This window comes from Triturus cristatus, chromosome 3_2 (genome assembly GCF_964204655.1).
Source record: "Triturus cristatus chromosome 3_2, aTriCri1.1, whole genome shotgun sequence".
Classification (NCBI taxonomy): Eukaryota; Metazoa; Chordata; class Amphibia; order Caudata; family Salamandridae; genus Triturus; species Triturus cristatus.
In genome coordinates this window covers 1,091,494,233-1,091,520,146 of record NC_140584.1, presented here as the reverse complement: position 1 = coordinate 1,091,520,146, position 25,914 = coordinate 1,091,494,233, and the positions used below count along the sequence as shown (strand labels likewise).

General features: G+C 48.1%; 1 protein-coding gene across 2 annotated transcripts in view; it reads right to left on the bottom strand.

The window, feature by feature from the left end:
- Positions 1-8,280, bottom strand: part of NOS2 (nitric oxide synthase 2) — a 60,336-nt gene extending 52,056 nt beyond the window's left edge. The window contains exons 1-2 of one of the 2 annotated variants that reach the window (XM_085649866.1): positions 8,204-8,280; positions 1,581-1,654 (exon numbers count right to left, since the gene is read on the bottom strand). The gene's annotated coding sequence lies outside the window, so the exon portion shown is untranslated. The remainder of the gene's footprint in view (positions 1-1,580; positions 1,655-8,203) is intronic. The other variant, XM_085649867.1, reaches the window with a different exon arrangement.
- Positions 8,281-25,914: the final 17,634 nt, after the last annotated feature.

Genomic DNA, 25,914 nt, shown 5'->3' with positions numbered 1-25,914 from the left:
GTGCACACGCTGTGAGAACTCGTCATGTCGGTGCACTTTCCCAGACTTTCTGCCCCACTTAAGTCCGATGAGCAGATAAGTGTGGGAAAAGCACGCCATGAGGATGGCCAATGCCCGCTGCGTGGGTGGTCGCCTCATTTCATTGCATTCCCTGGCTTCCCTGATCTCCTACGAATGCCAGCAATGCCTGGTAGCTCCAGGGGGAGTGTTTGGGGTGTTACCCCCCACCCCCCTACACCCCAAAGAAATCGATTCTCTAGTAAATAGCTGGGTACCGGTGTTTTCAGCCCATACGGCGAGGCGCCTGTCCGATTTCACCTGGGATTTTTACACACACACACAGACAAAAACACACACACTCTGTCTCTCGTTTCTGTTTCGAATGTCTTGAAAAATATTGGTTATTTTACAAAGTATTGTGTTGTGTTGAAGTACCCAAATACATATTGCCTCCTACTTCCTTTCCACCCCCTCCTAAGCCCCCCCCCCCTCTGTACTGCTTTTGTTGTAATGTATTTTAACGTGATATACCCACGTGGGTGTTGCAAAACCTGACACTCGCCCCCCCCCCCCTCCTAGTCCTACTGACCAGGCCCCGCCCCTGCAGATCTGCTAAATCAAAGCTAGAATGTATGTGTGCATAATCTACACAGGCATTGCATGTTTCCATGCATCGTACTCCTCTGCTTAGAAAACACATTCTCCGGGTACTGCCAGGCGCGATCTGCGGTGCAAACAATGCTACAATAACCCATGTTTCATACAACGCTGCACAGGAACCAGAGTTGCTGCGCTGCGTTGTATGAAAGGGAGAGTGTAGGAAAGTGTCATGTATACTAACATACGGCCCTGCTGCCCCTTCGACAGCCCGGGCACTGTCCGGCTGCCTAGTGCCACACACATCATAGTGTAAAGGGCTGGCAGACATTGTACTGGAAGTGTAGCCTTCCAGTACAACACACTACGCTCATACTTTAACACTTTCCCCACTTTGTGTGTGTGCTGTACACCGGCGCACACCAAAATGTGAAGAGTTTGGAGAACAAAAAGTTTCCCTTATTGGCGCCCGCCTCAAAGAGGTGTCATTTTTGGGAGCTAAGTCCGATCTACCATTGCTAGTAGCTAGGGGTTTGCATCACAAACCATAAGAGGGGGGGTCTGAAGGCCCATCATCCAACCGCTACTTTGCATCACTTGAGGCAACTTCCCAAAATCTCCAGTCTGTGTCATTTCTGGTAACTTTGCACCTGCACAAAGTGTCGATAAGTCTGTCCCAGTAAAGCGTTCTCCAGCACAAGGTAGACCTCAGAAGAGTTCTCCGAGGCAGGTCCATTCCCCAAGACTAATCAAGTGTGCAGGCCAATTACACAGCAAATGACCAGGGGGCGGCGCTGTCTCATGTTTTACAGCACTTCATTTATCATTTTGGAACAGAAAATTCTATAATTTTAGGCCTGGAATTTGGAAGTCATGTCACTACCTTTGAACTCAATGTCCCTGCGTAACGTTTTGGGAAGGAATAATTTTCTTGCCAAAAACACAGAACTCAGTAGCTGAATGTGCCACAGGTGGCTTCTTACCCTGTGTTTGATGATATAAGAGCAGACTGGAAGTGCAGCCAATGTTTGTTTTTTGTTGTTGCAAGAATTCCGATCTAAAGGCAAAAAAAAGGAAATCAGCTCATTAAATGTCCAGCTCCAGGTTTCAAAGTCACATTTTAAACACAATGCGGGATGTGGAAGTGTGTTTTTTCATGGCTCATAGATTTGGGTTTTTGGGGGCTCTTCCTGGCTCATAGAACATCAGCCTGAACTCCTCTTCGGTATTCGCCAGTCTTTTTTCCAAAAGTCACACTTGGCTTGGAACACCCATGTGACTCACCGGGAACTTATTTTTTTAAGCTTTTGAAATGTTATCCATAGGTTGCATGGAATGCCCATGTGTGCATTATTCGGCAATTTAAACTAACCCTGGATTCATGAGCTTTAGTGAAAACTTCCAAAAGAACCTTTTTACAGAAATAACAATAATGATAAATTGCTTTCTATATAGCGCTTTATACCGCGCCTGCTGTTTTAAGCGCTATAAACAACGTATGTTTTTCTATTTGTTACTCCTTCGTGTTGACTGGTCGATCATTTGCTATTTTTATTTTTATATAGCGCTCAGCACTGCAGTTTTGCTGTTTCCAAGTGCTGTAAATCGTGGTTGTTATTGTCCCCCATTTCAATAACACTGAAATTATGAACCCTGGAAGGATGAATAGCTGAGGTGAACCTGTCAGGATGGGAACTCGTGATCGGCAGCATCTAGCACTTAACTCACTGAGCTAACTAGCTGTCCTTGGTGTCCCAGATCTAAGGTTTGGGTGCAGGGCATTGTGGGGCGGGGATAAACTTCCGGCCCGCTTTCTGGGAACTCACCAATGAGACAGTCTGTCCTGCCCAAGGGAGTATTGTGCAACAGGGTAATTAGCTGTGTAATCAAGCGGGTCTATTTATAGCTTCGGGAAGAATGTCCAATGTCCCAGGATCACACATGCAGACACGCAGCTGATGCGTTTGTTTATAAACAGCAATGGTGACCAGCAGGTCAGGCCTGCCAGTCTGCGGAGTGTATGCATTGGTCGATTAATTCTAATGCTTGTTCTCTAATGGTTGAGTAATGCAAACGTTAGTGTGAAATAAAAATCGGACGGTGCCAGTCGAAGGTTGCCTCATCAGGACCCACAAGTTAAAAGAGCAATTCAGCTACTTGGTAAAACATGTGATCCTCGGCACTTCATTGGGTCTTTCTGCGCTTCCGTTTGTCCGCTGCAGTTGGCAGGTACAAGATGTACATAATAGAGGTGTAGGAAGAAGATGAAAAGCGAGATCCGTGGTATACAAAGCAGGAAACACAAAGAAAATAAAAAGGAGGAAATTGAAAGAAAATTAAAAAAACATCCGACAGAAGGAATATGAAAAGTACTTGATAGAAACATTCAAAAGCATGGGATGCGAAGAAAATGAAAGCAAGAGGTGACCACGTGCAGTGCTGCAGCCCCCCAGCAGCAGTGTCCGGCTCTGGAAGCTTTGGCGGGGTCCGCGTGGCTGCTCTCTGTCCACCCCCGTCACCGCCCCTCCACGCTGCTGTGACCTCTCTTGCACGCGCCCCGGGCCCATGCTCACCTCGCGTGCTCTCTCCGTGGTCCTGACGCCCCGTGCCTTCCTCCCGCCCCGCCCTTCTCTCAGCACCCAGACCTCATATGAGTTTCATGGTATCTATTCACCCTCGCTCTTTGTACGGCAGTGAAATACCCCCCTGCCCCCAATCTACCCCCGGTCACGGCCGATCTGGTGTCATAGCCGGGTCAATGAGGTCCCGCCACAGGACGTGGTTTAACCGTAGATGTGATGATCCCTGCAGATTACTCGTGTATGGCGGTGGCGGATCTTTTCGTTGTATGACGGGCTCTTCATATGTAGATATACGGCCCCCACACCTCTGTGCACTTCTGAGCCCATAATTCTTGGAGGCTCATTTACAAGCCCCTGGCGCCGCCTGCTTGCGTCACTTTTAACGTGGGAAAAACCCAGCACTGCCAGCTCCTCAGCATGGTTGGTGGAAAGTATAGAAGGGTGGGTTGGGGGGGGGAGGGGTGTTCCTGTGGCACCCCGGAGAAAAACGCCCATGGCTTTCTCTGTGAAGCAGCAGGGGAGACTGACAAACTCCCAAAATCAAAGTCCTACAAAACCAAACATAAACCACTGACAGAAGGTGTGTTTACAAATTGCTGCAGTCATGGTATTTTTTACAAATGGTAATTTCTGCCAACCAGGAAGTAGAAACGGACACACATGGACCCAGTGAGCAGCGGGAACCGTTCCTGGTGGCCGGCTTGAGTCAAGGAATCCAGAGTGTGTAGAAAGCTGGTTCCTCCCTGCCCATTGGGGGCGAGTTTAAACTTTCACTGTACCAGGTCGATGCAAAATGCTAGACACCTCAGTGAAGCAGCCTAAATGGACCCATCCGTCTGTCCATCCATCACCCACCCATTATCTATCTATCTATCTATCTATCTATCTATCTATCTATCTATCTATCTATCTATCTATCTATCTATCTATCTATCTATCTATCTATCTATCTATCTATCTATCTATCTATCTATCTATCTATCTATCTATCTATCTATCTATCTATCTATCTATCTAGTACATCCTGTGTGTTCTGTGTATCCATCCGTCTACAGTGGCTTTTATTATAGCGCCTGCGCTCAGAGGTTTCATGGCGCTGATATGAGGTTGATTGAAGGGTGCCAATGGAAACCCTCAGTGCAGTCGTTCGTTTCCGTTAGTTCCTGGGTTTCGTGGCTCGTGTGCCCCTGTGTGCCCGCGGGTTAGATCGCCACCCGGTGGTGCTTCGTCGCTCACAAGGATCGCTTGAAGGATGGGCCGGTGTTCAGACATTACCCCGCGGCGCTGCCCTCACTGGCTCAGCGGAAGGAGTGTTTACATGTGATATTATCTATACGAGGAAGGACGTACAAAGTCAGCAGTGCCTGGTATTGGTTGTTAATGTTTAATAAAATACGCGTCTTCCCTTTATCCGCAGCCAGTCTGTAACATAGATGACATCATTGGCGCACTTTCAAACCTCGTTAAATATTCATTTGGCATAAAAAACGTTGCCAATCGCCCCCTCCAAGGCCGATCTTTGCTGAGAGCGCCCTGGGCATGGGCAGAAACACCCTTGCTGATGGTAGAGAATTAAATGAGGCATCAGGGGGTCCCGTTTGTGTTCACTGGTCAGTACCTTGAAGAGCAGGGACTGGCCCCAGAACACCAACATGCCCAGGCCACCCCCAGCCCCCCTGAATCACCCATCGCTTATCTGCCCCATGCAGATGATGGTTTTGTTGATGTGTGCCAGCAGGGGTCAGAGGGTGAAGGGGGGGAGGGGGGAGAAGAAGGGGCTGAAAGGGTGCTAAAAACATCGCCCACAGTCTGATATTAGAGAACTGAAATCACTTTAAACTGCAGGGACAAGGCTGGAGCAAGATGAGAAGGGCGCTGCTGTTGGCATAACCTTAATGCACACAGCTCCCTGCGCCCCTCAGAATATTGGCGCCCTGGGCCTGGGCCCAGCTCGCCTATGCTGAAGGCTGGCCCTGGCCCCCTGCTCTGTTCCCGAGGGGTGTAACTGCAGCTGGCACAGCAAACACGAGCCACCCCCAAGTTCTGCTGGAGGATGAGGCTCACCAGGGCTCCTAATCTTTCTGCTGGAGGGGCTGGGCCTCGAGCCCGCGGGGCATTCTGTCTGACAGGGATGGACACCAGCCACAATTCCTGGAGGAGCGGCGCCTATACAGAGGCAGCTTCATGGCTAGTTTATTCAGTGCGACCACATTCCATCCCACCTTTCCGACACTTTGGGGCACCACGAACATGAGGAATACAAGATGGCTGTGGCTATATCTGGATCACAATGTGCCACAGGTAGGGTTTCCAATCAACCAATCACAGCTTTTCAATAACGCTGAGAATAAACCTTTGGCAACATTGCAGGAGAGAACCACAGCGTTCTTAAAACAACAACAGCTTTACTATTGTCTTTGTGGCGAGAGTTTATCTATGCTTCTCCCTCTAACCGGAGCAAATTCCAAACAAGCATCACTGCAAACATTTCTAAAGCAAGCATTGGCGAAGACAACAAGTCTAGCTTTGGCCGAGAGGTTTTTGTCTCAGTCAATCCTGTTTTTCAAAGCAAAGCTATAATTTTCAGGATCCGCTGGTCCGTCGCCAATATTAAAAACACATAACGCTAATGCTCGTAACGCGTTCGGAGAACTACTTTGTGCGGATGTACTCTTTGTGACAGAGCCGAGAGGGTCACTCACAGTGAATGTATCCCACGGCTGACCCAACGCCCCTGTCTGTAGGCCGCAGTGCGTGTAAGAACATGTGATTGGCACAGCGACAGGTGAATGCATGAAGGGGGCTGGCTGAAGACCCCTATAAGTAAATATGTAAGATAAATCATTTTAGTAAAATAAAAAGGTCTTACTTATGCCACTCACGGATGGCCCTGGCAAATGCCATCGTTGCTAAATACCATGGCTGTGTGTAGAAGCTTTGACGTAGGCTGTGAGGACGTCGTTAATTTACGTTGTTAGTGGTAGATCGTGTAAAGGAAGATAACATACTACAGGAAATATTGGCTTTAGAGCTTGTCCTGCCACAGACGCTGCTGAAATGTGTTAGTCAAATCTTGGTCCGTCCGCTCCGTGTGTCTGTCCGTCTGCCCCCTGTCTATTTGTCAATCCTGTGGGTCTAGCTATCGAGTGGAATTATTTTCTGCATTTTTTTCTGCGATTAATCTAATAACCGTAAGAGGAGCCGCCTTACGGCTTTGCCTCTAATGTTATTTTCTTCATATCTATGAAGTTAGGGCTTCTGCGGGTTTCTTTGGCGAGAACACAGTGGGGCCGATTTACAAGGCCCTTGCGCCACTTTTGCGTCACTTTTCCCACGTTAAAAATGACGCCAAAGTGGCGCAAGGCCCTTGTAACTAAGCCCCAGTCTTTTTAATAAACATACTGCGCCGAGAAGCCCCAGAGATACAGATCCTAGCGGAGTTTTTCGGGATGCTCTCAGACTACAACACTTCCAAGAATATATCCAAGGCAAAAGGCACAATTGTACCGAAATGTACATATCAATGTATGTACTGAAATCAATTTGCGAGTCGTTCTGCCTATATCGACTCAATAGGGGAGCCGGATTAGATCATTCGAATGCCATTCCGCCCTCATGGGCCATCCAGTGTCGAGGAGACCAGTTCTCTTTGCCCAGTCGCTTAACCCCACTAACCATCAGCAATGAGCATTCGAGCGTGTTGTTGTGTTTGGTGACGTCTGATTGGGGTTTGACGTCATTACGGGATGGCCCCTCTCAGAGCGCACTATTTTATTCCTCATGTGAGCCGCTTCCAAACAGAGGCGGGCCAAGACCAGCAAACAGGGCCGGACTGACTACCGGGCGTCAGCCCCCAGCCCAGCAGATTTCCAAAACGCCCGGTAGTCAGTCCGGCCCTGCCAGCAAAGACACCACAGGCGAACCACGCAATCGGGCAACCGCCATTTTAGAATTTGATATCTTAAAATTAGTGTTTCCGTCAGATCTGGTGCCCGCTTGTCTTGGTGGCAGAGGGACCGCAGCATCCTTGGTTTTCACAGAATCCCTACATTACTTGCGCTTTTGGGGGAGGGGAATTACTTCTTACAGTCATCTCTCATCAGCCTTTTGAGGTGGCCCTGACCCTAGTTACTCTCTGAGCTCTTTTTTAAGTCTCGCCACATATCTTGAAGGCAACTTCTCAGTCGCCCTCTGCAAAAGTTGTGCATCCATTTTTTTGACACAAGTTTTCAGGCGGCGACCTATTATTTTGATATTTTTTACTGAGTGAGCCCCCACCTCTCCTACACACTTTACTCCTGTTGGTACTTTACTCCTCTGGGAATGGGAAAGCCAGCTTCACAAACAGGGTGATGACACTAGTCCGGTAGGGCCCAGTAGGAGAAGCCCGGCAAATACGGGTCTTTTAGGGTCAGGATCCCGGGAAGGCAGAGAATGGGCAGAGGGGATGATGAATCTAACATTAAATAATATTTCTATCACTTAAGACAGATAAGCCATTTCAATATAGAGTTTTCTCACTGGCTAATAAGAATACCCGCCTTCTTCAAAAGTGCTCTGTACAGAAAACCCTCACATACCTCCTAAGTATGCTTGCTTCGCCAAAATACAAAGTCTGCCAACTTTCTCACAGTCATCCAGTAAGAGGTACATTTCGATTTTGGGCTTTCACCCGAGACGTGGTAGTTTCCATACTAGCAGCCTCCTAAAGTCACATGGCGCTACAAATAAAAGCTAACATAGGCTAGCCATAGCACACTTAACTTCATATTTGAAAAATACACAGTGGCCCGGCGAGTTAAACGCTCGGGGCTGACATCTGCGGAGGTCTTTTGGTCGCAGTTTAAATCGCTGCCACGAAAGCCCGGCTTTTTTGGCCAACTGATCACCATTCAGTAGGGTAAAAGAGACATCGCTTGTTTAAAGTGTTTAGAAGCTGTAGAAGAGCGGGCTTTAAAGCACTATGTTTAAAAACACTTGGTATTATACCGTAATGTAACACAGAATATTGGGCATAGACTCACCTTATTCACTGTCCAGAGTCTGGCCCGGCGAGATGCTTCCTGGCGCGCGGACTGTCTTTGGCGAGGTTCTGTGTTGTCCTTACTAAACAGCAAGAGGTTTTATAGCCGACCAGGGCGCTATGTGCAAATGACGTTTCATACAACTACAGCTTTACAACAGGAACAAATTCCCCAAAGCCGCTGCCCTTTCAGCATCAGTCTGTGAAGGGCGTGGCGCGCACCAGGAAGAGGGACAGGTGTCACAGTAATTACAGCGGGCAGCTCAGCAGGTTTCGTTTTCTCTGCTGCTTGCCTCATCCGTATGTTTTCTTTCTGTCTCGATGTCTGCCAGGCCGGTGTCAACGATTTTCCCAGTGGCTGGTTCTGGGACACCAGTAGCCGTGCTCGGGCAGAGGCTGCCCTGGGCCAAGACCTGGTTCTAGCCCCCCTTCCCCCGGTAGTCGTGGGGGTGTTAAGGGCTGACACGGCAGGCACCGGAGATGCCCCTCACTTTTGCCCATTACGTGCATATTTCCGCCCCGTGCATGGCAGCGCCAAGTTAGCGGTGCAGTGAACATACGATGCGCAGACGTCACAAGCAGGGTCGGAGCATTGCACCCCCAAATGCGACCCACATTCATTCACCAACCATTACTTGGTGAGTAGTGGGGGTACTGTGCTGACATGTAGGAAACAATGATTATTTGAACTGCTTTTACTCCACCGTTTCCCGTTAGCCCTTTCCACCCCTCACCATCAGTCCCCACCCCCATCTTCCTACTTCCTTTTCATCGTCTCTACACACATCTCCTACTCCTGATTTTATTCACTCGCTTGGTCGTCCCCCCGCACGACTAGTGTTTCCCTCTCTTCCTCCTCTCTCCCCTTCTCTTTCCTTTATCACCCCACTCTGGCGCTCCTCACTTTTTTCCCTCCCCTCAGGTCCCGTGGGGTCTCTTTCTCCCCTTTCCTTCCTCTTCTTTGTTCCTCAACCCTGTAACATGTTTTCCTCCGCTGATGTGTTCACCGGTCACTTCTTCCTCTCCGATCGTCATCTTCTGACCATAGTCTGAAAAAAGGGACATGGGCTAAATTGCCTGAACTCTGGGACGCCTGGTCACGCTACCCTTCTATCCCTGCCTCCTCCTATTATTCCTCCAGTCTTTGACCCGTGCCCACCACCCCTTCCCCGCCAGGCCTTGGCCCTCCTTTTCTCCTCTCAGACCTTATGTCTCTGTTTTCTCTCTTCAGCTCTCCTCTCCTCCACCACCTATTCTCCTTCAGGTCTGAGGTCGAACAGCAGCCTGTGGTGCGCACGCACTCTGAGCTGCCATCTTGCTTCCTCTCCTCTTACAGCCGCCCTCAGAGGACATCTTTACATCATAACGTAGCAGGAGACTTTGTGGAGCCATCAGCAGGCGTTCATTGGGGAGCACATTGTTTGGAATGTCGGAGGAATAGTGCTTACTGGAAGAAGATTACGCCACACTATGGAGGAAGTGGTCATGCTTTGGGTTGTCGTTCACCTCGTTGGACAGCGGTGCTCCTTGCTTGACCCCAGAGAACCCTGAATAAATATGTGATAGGTGCAGAGCCTCTCAGATCTGTTGCTTGAAACTAAGAGGAGAAGGAGGGCTGCCATGCTGAAAAGTTGATTTGCACCACCAGCCCTGCATTCTGCCTGACTGCACCTGCTGCACAATCTGGAACTACAGCCCTGTGGATGTACCTTGCTTCAAAAGGTTTGAAAAGTGGACTCCTTACAAGCCACAGGTTAACAGAGCTCACCGGCATCAACTCCACCAAGAGTCCCCTGCCTGGAGTGCATCAAGTGGACTTTTAAGGGTTTTGGCCAGGTGCATTGTAGGAATTGTGGTCCCAAACTATCAAGGACCATCTTGGAGCTTCTAGACTCTTGGATTGTGTTTTGGAGCCTTTGGACCCTCAAGAGGAACTTCAGGAAATGTTTGGGAAAAAGCTCCATAAGGTGAATGACTCAACCGCAAGAGCCAGGTCAGCCACCTTAAACCGCGAATAATTCCGGATTCCAGGTTTGTCCTGCTGAAGAGTTCCAGGGTCGGAATACCAGAGTTTGACCAGGAGCTCCCTGAACGTCAAGCCGGCGAACCCTCACCGAATCCAGACTGATGAAGAGCAGCGAGAGACCTGGGCAGAAAAAGCTCCAGAAAAGTTTTTAAGCCCGAATGTAACATTTTGACCGGGGCTCCCACTCAGTGCATCTGCACAGGGCTCTGTGGCGGTCGGCCTGAAACTTTGACTTTGGCCCAGTCAAGCTGGGTCAGATGATCTAGAATGGCGCTATAGGTTTCCAAGTGTTAGAAAGTGTTTAGTCTTAAAAAGTTCATATTTCTGGTTCCGTACCTTGGATTTTTGTTGTTTTGGTCTCATTTTAAAGGTAACAAAATGTCCTATTTATATAAATTGGTATGGAATTTCTCTTGTGTGTTGTGTCTTATTTATGGAATTGTTGTTTTTAAATGCTTTGCATGCTTGTCTCCTAAGTTAAGCTTGCCTGCTTGCACCCAAGCTACCAAGGGTTGAGCATGGAAATAATTTATTGAGACCTGTACCGAACCCTAGACTGGGTTGGAGGCCTAATTGCAAGTGCTAGGTGCCTACTTACCACTACTAATAACTCACCTTCCAACAATAATGCTAACAAAAGGTATATCTCATGCTTATAAAGCCCTAACTACATGATTTTACCACTCATTTATATAACCTGATGTGTCTCTTTTGCACCTGGATTTGAGGAAGTTGTTTTTACACAATTTAACATACATCATATTCCTTTTGCACACTTTGCGCCACATCTGCATGTTTAAGGAAAAACAGCTCCGATAGATTTTTAGTTGGTAAAAAAAGATCGACTGTAGAAGCTGTTTGAGACTGTGAAAGTGTCCGGGACAACAGTGCAATATAAAGGCCAGCGATGCTATCGGACGAGATTTATGAAGCATCTCCTCCGTAAACATGTAAGTCCAGTCTTTGCTTTGATTATGCTTGGAGCAAGATTTATGCAAACTGCTCCTATAGACTGATTGTAAATCACATGTCTCTGGAATTCCCCCCAAAAAACCTGCTTCTAAGAAATGGCATTTTGCCAGGGATTGTCAAGAGGGCAAAACACAATCTACAGTTTAATCTGCTTGAAACTGTGATAGCGTCAATGGCAATAGTGCAGTAATATGCCCAGGATATTTTTAGATCAGCCATAGGAATCATCAATTCTGTGATTTAAATATATTGCCTGAACTCTGAACGGTTTCCACCTGAGTTCAGATGCAAGTAAATTGTTTTTTATGCCTTGATTTTGCAATGCTATTATCTTAGATACTTTTCCTGATCACAAAGTTTTATTCCTTTTTATCGTAATCTTTTAATTAATACAATAAACTTATATTACTATTAGTAGTGCAAAATTTAACACATCAAAAGCCTGGCAGTTATTTGTTGCAAACAGATATTAGAAATAGTTCAATACTAAAGTAACTTAAAAAAAAAAAGCTGCCCTAGCCCGGATTGTGTAGAAACATGCAGAAAGATTCTACCTTTTCACTTTTTAAGGAGTCAAAAAACATAAACATACTCTCTGTGCTTGTCACTGTAAACTAAAAAAACAGAGCAGAAGAAAGAAACAATGTTCTGTTTTTATTACTCTAAACAGGTGCTTCAATATGCTTCATGATTTAACCTGCCTCTCCCCTCGTCCGCTGGCTGTGGCAGCAGGCATTGTGACATCAGAACTTGACTGTATTAACTTATAATAGTCGAGTTCTGACGTCTTTTCTGTAATATCGGCGACTGGGTTTGTCACAAGTCACCGACTATAAAAAAAGTTAGAGACTAGCAGTTATACAAGGATTACAGAATCCATTGTATTATATTTCAATAACTGTATGTAATTTAGAAAAGGTAACTTTCATTTAAAACAAAAAATAATTACATTAATTTAAATTAATTCTATAAATAATATTTAGTAATTTGAATACATAATAAATAAATATAAACATTCAACTTTAGGTGGAATTTTTTCAATAAACCTTCCCCCAAAATTGTTTTATATATATAAATAATTAAATAGTGAATTCAACATTAAGTTAATAGAGTTTTTTATGTTGTTCTACATTTAAAATAAACACATACAATTAATGTGTATTAAAATGTAACCTAAAAAATATGTTCACTTTTTTAAATACATTTTTAAAAATGTCCCTATTTTTTACCCCAGGGAGAGCTCCACCAAGGCAGGAAAAGACATCCGCCTCTGTGTGAAAAGTTACGAGCAGTAACGTTTACGCTCATAAATGTGGCTTCAACCCCTGCTTTTAGGGGATGAGGACAGGTACGTCTACACTTTGTAGTACATTTGGTGGTGAATAGCCCAAAGTAGTACATTTACTACAAAGTAGAGTGCATTTGTTAATGTAGATATATTGATGTATACATTTACTTTTGTGAATAACACTTGTTTTTTATTGGATAATGTTAACTTGGTTCAAGTATAGGGCGTCATACCGCACTTTTGCTGTTTCTAAGCGCTGTAAATATTAACAGGTGTTCACATCACTGCCTGTTTCAGCAGTGAGTGTTCAGTTCACTGAGCCGAGTACAAACCGGGTTGTGTGGTGTCATTGTGTCGTTTCCAGAATGTGCCAGGCAGTTGTGCCCATTTCCTCGTAGGGACTCTTCCTGCACGCGACTGTTTCCATTCAAACCTGTTCTGTGTGCCCTTGTGCCCAGTCATGCCTTTGCAAACACCAGGATTTTTTGAGGGGGTGGACTTGTGCAAACGATTACCTGATAAGGCATGGGAAAGGAATGGCTGTCCTCCGCCCCCGTGGGCGTCCCCCCATGGTGCAATCTTCCCTCCAGGCAAGGGAAGATTTGTATTTTTATCTGAGCGTTTCCTGCAACGTAGAGCGGACCAGGGAGACTGCAGAAGCTCACACTGCGAGTTTCAAGCAGGGGATCCGATGCCGCGAGAAAATGAAGCAAGCATTTGCGACGCAACAGGTCTCGCATTTACGCGAGTTTGAGCTATTTACATTGTAAATGTCAATGCCTTTTATTTATGTTTTGGTTTTTGAAACATAAATAAAACGCATTGTCATTTACAATGCCAATAGCAACAACTCGCGTGAATGCGAGACCTGTTGCATTGCAAATGCTTGTTTCATACTGGTTTGCTAAGAGAAAGCTATGTAAGCATGCAGGCATACAAGGAGGAGTGAAAAAGAAAGGCAGTGCTTGAAGGAAAAGTAATGCGAACCCCATAGTTGCTTGAATTGCGCGCCAGTCTCGCGCCTCTTTGAAATGGATGTCAAGAAGGCAGATCACGCATGGAGGCAGAGGGTGAGCGGGGTGGATTGCGCGGCGCGAGGGGCCGGCTGGAGATGAACGGCAGACAACACGAGCTGACCACAGGACGCAAGACGAAGAGGGCTTGACAGGGATGCATTCAGCGAGCGGCACACAGAGGGCGGGCACGTGGGGGACAGTGCAAGGACAGAGATGGGGAGGGACAGAGGAGCATCGAGAGAAGGGGGCTGCAGAGAGGGGAGTAGTAAAGCCAGGTCGTGAGAGAGAATTGGGGAAGATTGAGAAAGAGGTGACCAGGGATAGAATTAAATGTAGGGCTGAGAAATAACCGTTTGGTGGTTCTAGGAGCAGGAGACATGAACTGTCATCCGGGCACTCCCGCGAGTCAATGACGTCACCCTAGGGGATCCACTCGATCAGCCTGTGACTCAGTTTCTGTACGTGCCAACATTGGTGAACAGGTGAATCTCTGCTATTAAGAACATTATCTAGGCTTTCCAAGAAGCAAAGAGAAACAGGAAATACTCTAAGCAAATGATCTTTTGCATTTTAATGACGCTTAATAATCATCGTAATGAGAATTACCAGCAATTGAAGTCTTTGTTGAGATGGTCTCCGTTTTTATTGTCGTTCCGTTCGTGAATTTTAACTGTGGTGGCAAACTTTACTCGTCAAATGGAGGCACAAAATACGAACAAGGCCCAGCTGATATTTGAAACATTCCAGCACTGCACTGGTTCATCCTAGAAACGAGAAGGTTCTGTGGTGGGTCTCCACAGATTTCAAACGTGGCTCAGCAGAGGGGAAAGACCAGTGCCGGCGACCTCCTGCACAATGACCTCTGTCAGTGAAACCAGACAAAAGAGTCGGTACCCACACTGAATGCACATGAACTGAGGGTGCTGTGCCAAAATAAAACAAGCATTGGCATAGCCAATAGGTCTCGCTTTTGGGACCTTAGAAGTATTTAGTTATGCAGCACAATATACTTGGTGCAACAACAACTGTTGCATGGCAAAACACTTATAAGGTCCCAAAGGTGAAACATATTGGCTATGCCAATGCTTGTTGCTGTTTTTGTGGTACTGCAATATATAGGGATGTTATTTGTCACAGTTTACAGTTTGGATTAGATCATTGATGACCCTATTGCTCATAGGATCACGATGTCTCCAGTGACACCTTCTTGCTGCCCAGGTCGTGCGGAGGGGTTCCTTTTCCGGTGGTTCTGCTGTCCTGATCGAGCCGAAGGTCCTGCTGCTGTTGTCTCCTCCCTTTGTGTGTGTGGTTGTGTGTGTGGTTGTGTGTGTGTGGTTGTGGGTGTGGTTGTGTGTGGTTGTGTGTGTGGTTGTGTGTGGTTGTGTGTGTGGTTGTGGGTGTGGTTGTGTGTGTGGTTGTGTGTGTGTGATTGTGTGTGTGTTTGTGTGGTTGGTTGTGGTTGGGTGTGTGTGTGGTTGTGTGTGTGGATATGTGTGTGGTTGTGTGTTTTTATGTGTGTGTGGTTGTATGTGTGGTTGTGTGTGTGGTTTTGTGTGTGGTTGTGTGTGTGTGTGGTTGTGTGTGTGTGGTTGTGTGTTTGGTTGTGTGTGTGGTTGTGGTTGTGTGTGTGGTTGTGTGTGCGCTTGTGGTTGTGAGTGGTTATGTGTGTGTGGTTGGGTGTGATTGTGTGTGTATTGTGGTTGTGTGTGTGTGGTTGTGTGTGTGGTTGTGTGTGTGTTGTTGTGTTTGTGTGTGTGGTTGTGTGTGGTTGTGCGGTGTGATTGTGTGTGGGTGTGGTTGTGTGTGTGTGGTTGTGTGTGTGGTTGTGGCTGTGTGTGGTTGTGTGTGTGGTGGTGTGATTGTGGCTGTGTGTGTGGTTGTGATGATAGCAATCAATTAGGAAAATCGTTTTGTCCACAAGAGTGCAAGCGGTGTATTTATCATTTAGAATTTAGAAAATTACAAATCTGGCAAAATCCGCCTGTTTTTCCTTTGTCTTTTTTAAAAAAATTTGCTTCTGTGGGGAAATCTGGCTATAAAACAGCCCAAATTCCCTACGCTGACAAATTTGCGAAACAGTTTTTTTATTTTTATTATTCAATAGACATTGCGATAGGGTAATTTTATTTGGGTGGCTCTTCGTGGCTAACCCAAACTGCTCACAGACCAGGCACTGTCTTCGGAGCAGGATGCCTGGCTGCCTTTGGCATGTATTTTATCCATGGTGACGGGAAGCAAATCAGCGAGATTTTAAAGATTTGCTTCCGCATACCACACAATAAACTATATATATAATCAAACCAGCCTTAGTGATATTTGTAGAGCGGGACCTTATCCAGAGAGCAGAGGAACGCTGCGCACCGCGCGCCCTGTAAAGATTCATGATTGTAAACTGCAGACACGTGATTCAGTAGGAGCACCAGTGACCAGTGCTTGAAATGGAAATACGGAAGTGCAGGCACTCTGTACTGGACCGGACCCGCCCATTTAAAGCACAAAAATGACTAGTCACATTAAATAGGTCCTCACGCGATGGTAGCCATTGGGATTTAGATTTCTTTATTTTCTGTCGACTCTTTCACGGTGTGTATGTGTTAGAAGCTTGTTCACGCTACTGGTACACACAGCCGACGCTCTATGCATGTGGTTGCGAGCAGAGGATGAGACGAGTAGTCTGGATAGAGTCTGAAAGGCGCCAGGAGAGCTGCGCAGGTGGATTGCTCCGGAGCCCAGCAGCGGGCGGGCCTGGGCCCTTACCTTGCACTCTGGGGAGGTCCAGGATAACGGCTCCTTGAAGAGGCAGCAGCCAAAGTGAAAGTGATAATGCTACCACCAGCCACAGCTTGCAGTGCACATGGACTGCAAGCTGTGGCCGGCGGTAGCATTTTTTGAAGCCCTTACTTAAAGTCTCGCCAGACCAGCGCAAGCGCTGGGTCAGGCAAGACCTAAACATTATTCAAGCACAGTATATGACTGCCTGCACTTTTAATAATACTGGGCGTTTACGCAGTGTCCACCACAGGTCAATTGTTTGCATTTGCTTATTAAAACAAGGCCAGTCAGTATAGAGGTGCCTTAGTTTTAATTCTTGGGATTGCTGGGCCCTCCAACACCATCTTTACTGTGTGCCCATGTGACAAATGCCGGTTCCGTGTAAAGCGCTTTGTCAAGGGAGTAGGCACTATATACATACATTCAGTGTAGACACGGCAGCAAACTGAAAAGTTTAGTATCTAAAAATGAAATAATTTAAAAAAAATCAAATCTGCCTAGCGGCGGCGCCCTTCCATATCTTGCAGGCACAGCCGACCAAATTCTGGAGGGGGGCGATCATTTTGCTTTACGCCATCGAGGAATCCTGACGCCTCCACTTTACCGCATTGTGTGATCTGATCTAGCGTGTCAGTGGAGCAACTCGGGGATGAAATGTAGGGGATGAATTGACGGCTTCAAATGTGTTGTGGTTGGAATTTAACCCTAGCACCTCCAGTACACGGCGTTGGCGGAGTCGCATGGTGCCCAGATCGTATCCTATGCGGACGACACCCAGCTCCTCTTCTCTTGTAAGAGAGGAGGTGACTTTGATGGGGAGAGTATTCGGGATTGCCTTGGGGCTGTCTTTCACTGGTTCCATCTAAACAGCCTTAAGTGCAATTCCGACAAGTCCGAAGTACTGTTCTTTGGGTGCGATACAGAGCCAGATTGGCAGACCTGGTGGCCACGGGATATGTTCCCTCCGTCCTGCTCCTCTCAGGTTGCTAAGAATCTGGGGGTGAAGATGGATAACAGGCTTACCTTGAAATCCCAGATCCTGGGGGTGTCGGGCATTTGCTTTGGCATCCTCAGGATGCTGCGGAGGTTTCTTCCTCTGTTATCCGTGGATCACAGGGCGCTGACTGTCCAGGCTCTGATTGGGTCCAGGTTGGATTACTCTAACGTTCTCTACCTGGGCCTCCCAGAGTATCTGCTGCAGCGGCTTCAAGTAGTACAGAATGCCGCTGCAAGGGCAGTCTTTGGCCTTAGCAGGCGCTCCAGGGCCTCGGGCCTGTTAGTAACTTTACACTGGCTTCCTATCCGCAAGAGGATTGCCTTTAAGGCGCTGACCTTGGCTTACAAAGCTCTCCATAAGGAGGGAGCCAAGTACCTCCAAAAGAGACTGGTTTTTTACCATCCAACCAGGTCTCTGAGGTCGGAAGCCCTGCATCTTGCTGTTGTCCCCCGGGTAAAGAAAGCGCGCCTCGGAGGCCGCTCTTTTGGACTGCTGGCTGCTCAGCTGTGGAACTCTTTACCACTGGCTCTGCGGGGAGTCACCAGCCTATTAGCTTTTAGGAAAGGCCTTAAAACCTGGCTGTTCACTCAGTAGCCGGCCCTCCGTGAATCTCTGGCCCATTCTTCGGTTAGTTTTTCTGGTGTTATGTTTGTTATGCTGCAGTATTGTCTCTTTCTCCATTAAAGCGCCGGGACACTCTTTTTGAGTAGCCGTGCGCTATAGAAATAAATGAATAACATAACATAACATAACATACACAGAACAGCCTCCTTATAAGTAGTGATGGGTGGGGACGGCTCGGCCAGGTGCCGAAGCAGAACACGTTCACATTAAACTATGCTTTTAGGGGAGATTAAGTGAAGCTGACCGGTGGGTGGTGGTGGGGGGAGGATTGGGAGCCGATTGAGAAATGCGATCTCGTGGATATTTTTTAAAGAAAAAGTGGCTGAATGTACTTCTCTATGATAAAACTAGATATTGTGCCAGGGAATAAAGGCGTAAATTGGTGAAGCGAGACACACCTCTGCGATCAGCTGTCCTGCAGTTCCCCCGGATCACAAGCAGGCATCCACTTCTGTCAGGACAGCTGATCGCAGCAAAAAGATAGTTAAAAAAAAAAAACACGCGAAGTGGCATTTTCGTTGCTTTGGCAACAAAATGGCGTGGGACTGTCCACTGTCCCTTGGACACGCGCATGATGTTTGCATTGAACATATGGCGAAAGCAGCCATCTTTGTCCATGCAGGCGCATGCATGAGCACACGGTGGAGAATCGATTCCAGAAGGTCTCTCTGACGAGAGCACTGTATGCGCTGCTTTTCGCCAGGCGAGACCTAAAAAACTCATTGCTGTGTAATTGCGAGCAAAATGCAGCGGGGAAGGTTCTCGAAATGAGGCAACGCTGGGTTTGAAAGCTCAATGAATCATAAAATGATACGGTGAACAATTGCAAAAACTGGTCTTAATGAGAAATACCAACATTAATGTGGGTTTTGAATGATACAGACGTTTTCTACATTAGTTACACTGTGGAAAAAACTGCCTTCGCACTGCTACATCGTCTGCGAAGCCATCACGACCTGCAACCCCATCACACAACTTCACTAAGTCCAGTGCTCATTGGTACACCCTGGGGTCACCCCGTTAAAGAAGACTGCAAGTCAAAGAGGGCAAAATGCTTTTGGTTAGAAATTTAAGAGCAGCTGATGTGTGCACATAAAATTGTGCCACTGACAGCCATATCTGCGAAAGTTAAAAAATAGTTTGAAATCACAACCAGAAAGACTCAGGGGCAGATTTACAATGAACTGACGCATCTGTAAAGATGCGCCAGTTTCCTTGCACGAGCGTCAAATGTCCTTGCGCCACCATGGATGCGCTGTATTTACAATACAGTGCTCCATGGCGCAAGGATTAACAGATGCGTCAGAAATTCTGTCGCATCTGTTGGCCAAAAAAGTCACGCACAGTTGGAGTTGTGTCGCAAGCACGACTCAACTCCAGCAATGCATTTTGAGGCCTATACTTGCTGTACTGCGTCACTCCTTACGCCTGCCTCAAGCAGGCATAAGGTTTTGACGCAGTGGCATCCTAAAAGTGGCGCATTGAAATCTTGTAGATTTCACTGGTTCGCTTTTACGAAGCCTTCCTGCGTGTGAACGCCCACCCTGTATACATTATACCTGATGCAGGTATAATGTGACAATGCTGGGCTTTAGAACGTGACACATCTCCCTAGATGCGTCACGTTGTAAGTAGGCCGCATTATTTGCGATGCCATTGCGTCACAAAAGTGACGCAATGGCGGCGCAAGGAGGTGCAAGGGGCTTGTAAATCCGCCCCTCAGAATCCAGTCACCGGTCATTCTTAGTAGGCGCTCTGAAACTCTGTCTATCAGAAAGAAAGAAAGGAAGAAAAAAAGGAAGAAAGATGATTTGACGAAGAAAGAAATAAAGATGAATTAAAGAAGAAAGAAATATAGAAAAAAGAAAGAAAGAAAGGGCGGCCCAAAGTCATGGGACTGTGGTTGTTTGCCTCTGAGGTCCCTGGGTTCATCCTAGCTTGGCTTTGCTAATTAAGCCCTTTCAGCCCTTGATTCTCGGGGTGGTGAAGGCTAGCAGTCAATGGCTTCTCAAAGAGTTTAAAGTCGGGGAATCCTAAAGTGGGGGGGATCCTGTCTATGCACTCAACACCACACCAAGCAACCGTATATGATGATTGTCCAGCACAGTGCTTTGTTTAGAAAAGACAAATTCTTTATTACCCTATAACGCACAATACTACACACTACAATCACACTAGGTACATGACTAGCGGGTAGAAGTCCTTGGTGCTTCAAAATGGGGTCCCCATCTATCCACTCCATCAAACCCCCTCTTCTCTGTCACTAAAGTCATATGTTCCTAGTCAGTGGCGGCTCGCAGAGGGAGTGCTAGTGGCGTAGTCTGTAGATTGGGGGTCTTCAAACTGGCAGGTGGGCCTCCCTTGGGAGACCTCAAGCAATCCCAGCGGGGGCACCAGACTCTGTCCAAAATAAGCATTATGCTGATAAACAGTGCTTTGTTTTCAGCAGACAAAATGAGCTGCAGTAAGCAGCTGTGTAATGGGCCATCACTAACATCTTTTGTCATTTATATCCTGACTGGGAAAAGGTGTCAAAAGGTAAGAGACTTCAAATATTCTTCAAAACCCCACCCCCTTTTATAATAATCACACTGTGGATACTTTTAAACGTTAATAAGGCCAGCCTTTTTGCTTGGAGGAATGTCGTAAGTCTCTTGATTTGCCATAGGACATAATCAAATGCATGGGCTGCACCTTCTCTAAGGTACAGGAGACTTAGAAGGTGCGTGGGAGACACTCCTTTGTTACTACTGTGGGCAATAATGAGTCATGCTCTTTGCATCCTGGGCAAGACAGTTTGTTGCTTTTTTACAATCTTAATGCACGTTTTTTCTCCCACCATCAGCAACTTATTTTTAACTTTTTAGTGGACTAGCCCCGGATGCTCTGTTTATCACCGAAACTTGGCTTCATGAAGCCTCGTCGCCAGATGTGATTGCAGCCCTCCCTCAAGGCTATTCTTTTGTAAGGAGAGACAGGCCTAATAGATCTAGAGGTGGAATAGCGATTGTTTTAAAAAAATAAATATAAATGTTTAACTAATAATAAACTTATCCTAGCCTGCGAAGCTCTAACATTCAGATTGGTATTATCATCCAAGTTTACTCTTTCTGGCGCTTTGATTTATTGCCCACGGGCAAATGCAGGAGGCTGGTGCCAGCTGCTTTCTGATTTTGTAGCCCCCCCCAATTTTAAGCAGCCTCTGGAGAAGGACTTGAGCTGCCTTCTATTCCAGTCAAACCCTATCAGTCCAAAATTGCCCTGGAACACTTTTAAGAATAGTCAAGGAGCTTTCGGACCTGTGCAGGATAGCTCTCAACCTGATATTAGCACAGGATCAATGTGAGGAACTCGCACTCCTTTTTCTGAGCAAAGTTCAGGGCATCCATCACTCTTTGAGGGAGAGTAGTGGAGAATCCAATTGGCAGGAGATCCATCTGGTACCCCCAGTTCTTGATGATATTCCCTTATCACTCAGACACTGGACAGCTGGGATGCCCTGGACCTACCCCTGTTTGTTTCCCTGGCACAAGCTGTTAAATCTGACTCCCCCAAAGACCCTCTCTCCACAGCCCAGCTTCGGCTCTTGGGTCCTGACATTATGCTTCCTCTAGTGCAGGGGTACTCACAAACTTTCTCTTGGGGGCCAAATTTACAGTGTGGTTTGTGGCCGAGGGCCGCACCTTGGGGGCGGAGTCATTGGGGGAGGGGGCTGGGCTAGAGCAAAAAAAAAAACTGTGACCATGAGGTGGAACACAGGTCCCTGCAGCGGACGCCTTCGTCCACTGAGCCACCGGACCCGGCATACACATATCTCTCTCTCTCCCTCTCTCTATCTCCCTCCCTCCCTCCTCCGTCTCCCTCCCTCCTCCGTCTCCCTCCCTCTCCCTCTGTCTCCCTCCCTCCCTCCGTCTCCCTCCCTCTCCCTCCCTCCTCCATCTCCCTCCCTCCTCCATCTCCTTCCCTCCTCAGTTTCCCTCCCTCTCTCTCTCTCCCTCCCTCTCTCTCTGTCTCTCTCCCTCCCTCTCTGTCTCTCTCCCTCCCTCTCCGTCTCCCTCCCTCTCCGTCTTCCTCTGTCTCCCCCTCTCTGTCTCCCCCCTCTGTCTCCCTCCCCCCTCTGTCTCCCTCCCCCTCTGTCTCCCTACTTCTCTGTCTCCCTCCCCCTCTCTCTCTCCCTCTCTCTCGCTCCCTCTCTCCCTCTCCCTCCCTCTCCGTCTCCCCCTCTCTGTCTCCCCCTCTCTGTCTCCCCCCTCTGTCTCCCTCCCTCCCTGTCTCCCTCTCTCTCTCCCTCCCTCTCTCCCTCCCTCGCTCTCCCTCTCTCTCCCTCTCTCTCTCTCCCTCTCCGTCTCCCTCCCTCTCCGTCTCCCTCCCTCCCCCTCTCCCCCTCCCTCCCTCCCTCCCTCCCTCCCTCTCCGTCTCCCTCCCTCTCGCCGTTTCCCTCCCTCTCAGTCTCCCTCCCTCTCAATCTCCCTCCCTCTCAGTCTCCCTCACTCTCCGTCTCCCTCCCTCTCCCCGTCTCCCTCTCTCTCCCCGTCTCCCTCCCTCTCTCTCTCCGTCTCCCTCTCTCTCTGTCGCCCTCCCTCTCCGTCTCCCTTTCCGTCTGTCTCTTTGCCTCTCTGTCTGTCTCTGCCTCTATCTGTCTGTCCCTGTCTCTATCTATCTGTCTCTGTCTGTCCCTGTCTCTGTTAGTCTCTATCTCTATCTGTCTCTGTCTGTTTCTGTCTCTCCTTACTGCCCTCTGTCACCCTCTGTCCCCTTACCCGACTCTCCCGACTCTCACGGGGTGTTTTTCGGACTTCTACCACTTACCTGTCATCCTGCGGATCTGTGGCCTGTGGACCTCTTGTCGCTCCTGGGCTCCTCACGCTGTTGGTCTCCCCTGACGCTGCCTTACTCCAGCGCGGCCGCGACAGGGGGAGACTACAGCTCCCAGGCTGCCTAGCGGCTACTTCCTGTAGTCTTCGCGCCCGGAGGCTCTCATAAGCTCGAGGCTCCCTCGGTGGAGCGGGGGTGTTTTTCGGACTTCTACCACTTACCTGTCGTCCTGCGGATCTGTGGCCTGTGGACCTCTTGTCGCTCCTGGGCTCCTCACGCTGTTGGTCTCCCCTGACGCCGCCTTACTCCAGCGCGGCCGCGACAGGGGGAGACTACAGCTCCCAGGCTGCCTAGAGGCTACTTCCTGTAGTCTTCGCGCCCGGAGGCGCTCATAAGCTCGAGGCTCCCTCGTTGGAGCGGGGGTGTTTTTCGAACTTCTACCACTTACCTGTCGTCCTGCGGATCTGTGGCCTGTGGACCTCTTGTCGCTCCTGGGCTCCTCACGCTGTTGGTCTCCCCTGACGCCGCCTTACTCCAGCGCGACCGCGACAGGGGGAGACTACAGCTCCCAGGCTGCCTAGCGGCTACTTCCTGTAGTCTTCGCGCCCGGAGGCGCTCATAAGCTCGAGGCTCCCTCGGTGGAGCGGGGGTGTTTTTCGGACTTCTACCACTTACCTGTCATCCTGCGGATCTGTGGCCTGTGGACCTCTTGTCGCTCCTGGGCTCATCACACTGTTGGTCTCCCCTGACGCCGCCTTACTCCAGCGCGGCCGCGACAGGGGGAGACTACAGCTCCCAGGCTGCCTAGCGGCTACTTCCTGTAGTCTTTGCGCCCGGAGGCGCTCATAAGCTCGAGGCTCCCTCGGTGGAGCGGGGGTGTTTTTCGGACTTCTACCACTTACCTGTCGTCCTGCGGATCTGTGGCCTGTGGACCTCTTGTCGCTCCTGGGCTCCTCACACTGTTGGTCTCCCCTGACGCCGCCTTACTCCAGCGCGGCCGCGACAGGGGGAGACTACAGCTCCCAGGCTGCCTAGCGGCTACTTCCTGTAGTCTTCGTGCCCGGAGGCGCTCATAAGCTCGCGGCTCCCTCCGCATCGCGGGACGCACGTGGGTGGCGCCAGGGTTAGCCCGGACAAAGGGCGGGCCGTCTGTGGCCGTCAGGGGCTGCCAGAGGCTGGGCTGGGCCACACCATTTTCACCTTGCCCCAGATATCCCTGGAACTGGAGAAGACCGGTTGGAGTTTTTGAAGGTTCCGTGTGCGGGTAATTGAAATCAGTCCTGTGTTTGATGAGGCTCTTATAGCTTCGCCCACATTTCTGGTTTGCATTATTTCACACTGGACTCCTTCTGATATTGTGTGCATTATTGTGGAAAGAGAATGAGTAAATTGGGCAAGGTATCAAAGTTTGCTGCTTCCCGCCCTAATACTAGACTACATGCAGCTACGCCCCAGCCTTTACCAACACTCACGGCCATTGATAAAATGTTACAACAGACTATTGGAGTTGTGGCCACTGCAATAGAAAACACAGAAAGGAGACTATCTATCACTCTCACACTATGTTTACAAGACTATGGGGGGGATTGCTCTGTAATTACAATTGATCCTATGGTTTCCGATTCCTATCTTGTCCCTACTTATGCTGAGCTCCCATGTTCCCAGATGCCTCTAGAATCTTTGAGGAACGAGGAATTAGTCCAGGCTTCCGTGATGTCTTCTAATAATGTTGAAAACCCTCACTCTACCCCGCCTTCTTCCTCCCCTATAGTGATTGCAAAATCTGGTAAGCCAGGCCTTAAGTCGAGGAAAAATTGTCTCCCTAAAAAAACAAGGAAACTAAGGAAAAAAATGGAGGTCAATCCTAATTTAGTGACCCCACTGGACAGTACATCGCATCCTCAAGCGGGGGTGCCATGTTGGGTCACAAATATGGTGGCTGATCTACAGGCATGCCTGGAGCAGACTATTGCCTCCCATATCAAACCCCTTGTCTCTAAACTAGATAGAATTGTTTCCATTTTAAATAAGAAGGAGGGGGGTATAGCAAAGTCTATAACTCCTAAGGACAAGCTATTATCACCCGTAACTGGTAGTCTGAGGGTAGCAGCAGATGATACTCCAGTAGTACAGAACTCAAATCTGTGATCACCAACAAGCATTCACGAGCGTATAAACCCCATGCCTCCACTCCCTCCTGCATTAACGGTAGTGAGTTCTACCTCCCAGCCCCCAAGGACTTCACTCGTTAATCACAGACCATATTCCAAGGAGAATATAACGCTGCCAAAAACTGCCTCACTTATGGCAAAGAGACCTGAGGAATCTAGGGTAGCCCCTTCCCACTTGCCTTCTATAAATCTGTCCCCAGAAGCATAACCTTATGTGGTAGTTTTAGTAGGTGTTCCGGCCCTTACAGAGGGGGAAAAAGAATACGAGAGTGATTTGAAAAATAAATGCATTCAGTGGTTAAGCAAAAATAGACCCCTACCCCCAATATTTCAGGGGAAATTTTAGTGGTGAGAAGAATTGATTGGATAGGAAGGGGTCCCAAAACTGTGGCAGGAGATGCCATAATAATAAATTTTAGGGACCCTGCTGCAGTGGATTATATCTGTAGAATCCCTTCTTGGTGGAATTCCCAGATACTTCCCCTGCATCTGTCTTATTTTTACCCCACCTTAAGCTCCAATCTGAATTGTATACAGAGGCCCCAATATGATAGGAATCAGTTCCTGCCACCCAACGGGACCTGTCAGTGGAAGTCATTTATGGAACCTACTTCAAATCCTATTCTGCCCCTTCAGTCATATGCCCATAGGAACAGGTTTAGCATCCTAGAGGAGGTAGAATGACTGATTCATAGCGAAACCCCTAGCCCAGAGCCAAATAATAGTGAATGTACGGATGGTTCTGGACTAGTGGCGAATATTACATCCCTGTCCTCTGGTGCTGATCCCTGCCTTACTGGTGCTAGGAGGGCACAAAAGAGAATTGAGGACATTCCAGTTCAAGTACCTTTAAAAGAACAGGGGAAGGAGCAAGGTTCTGATAAAATGAAACAAGGATGCTTAAAGATTCTATCATGGAACATAGCTGGATTAAGGAACAAATTATTAGTACTGGAGTGGTTTACCTTTATGGCAAACCATGACATCTGTTTGATGCAAGAAACTTGGGCCCTGGAAGGGAGTGTATGTCA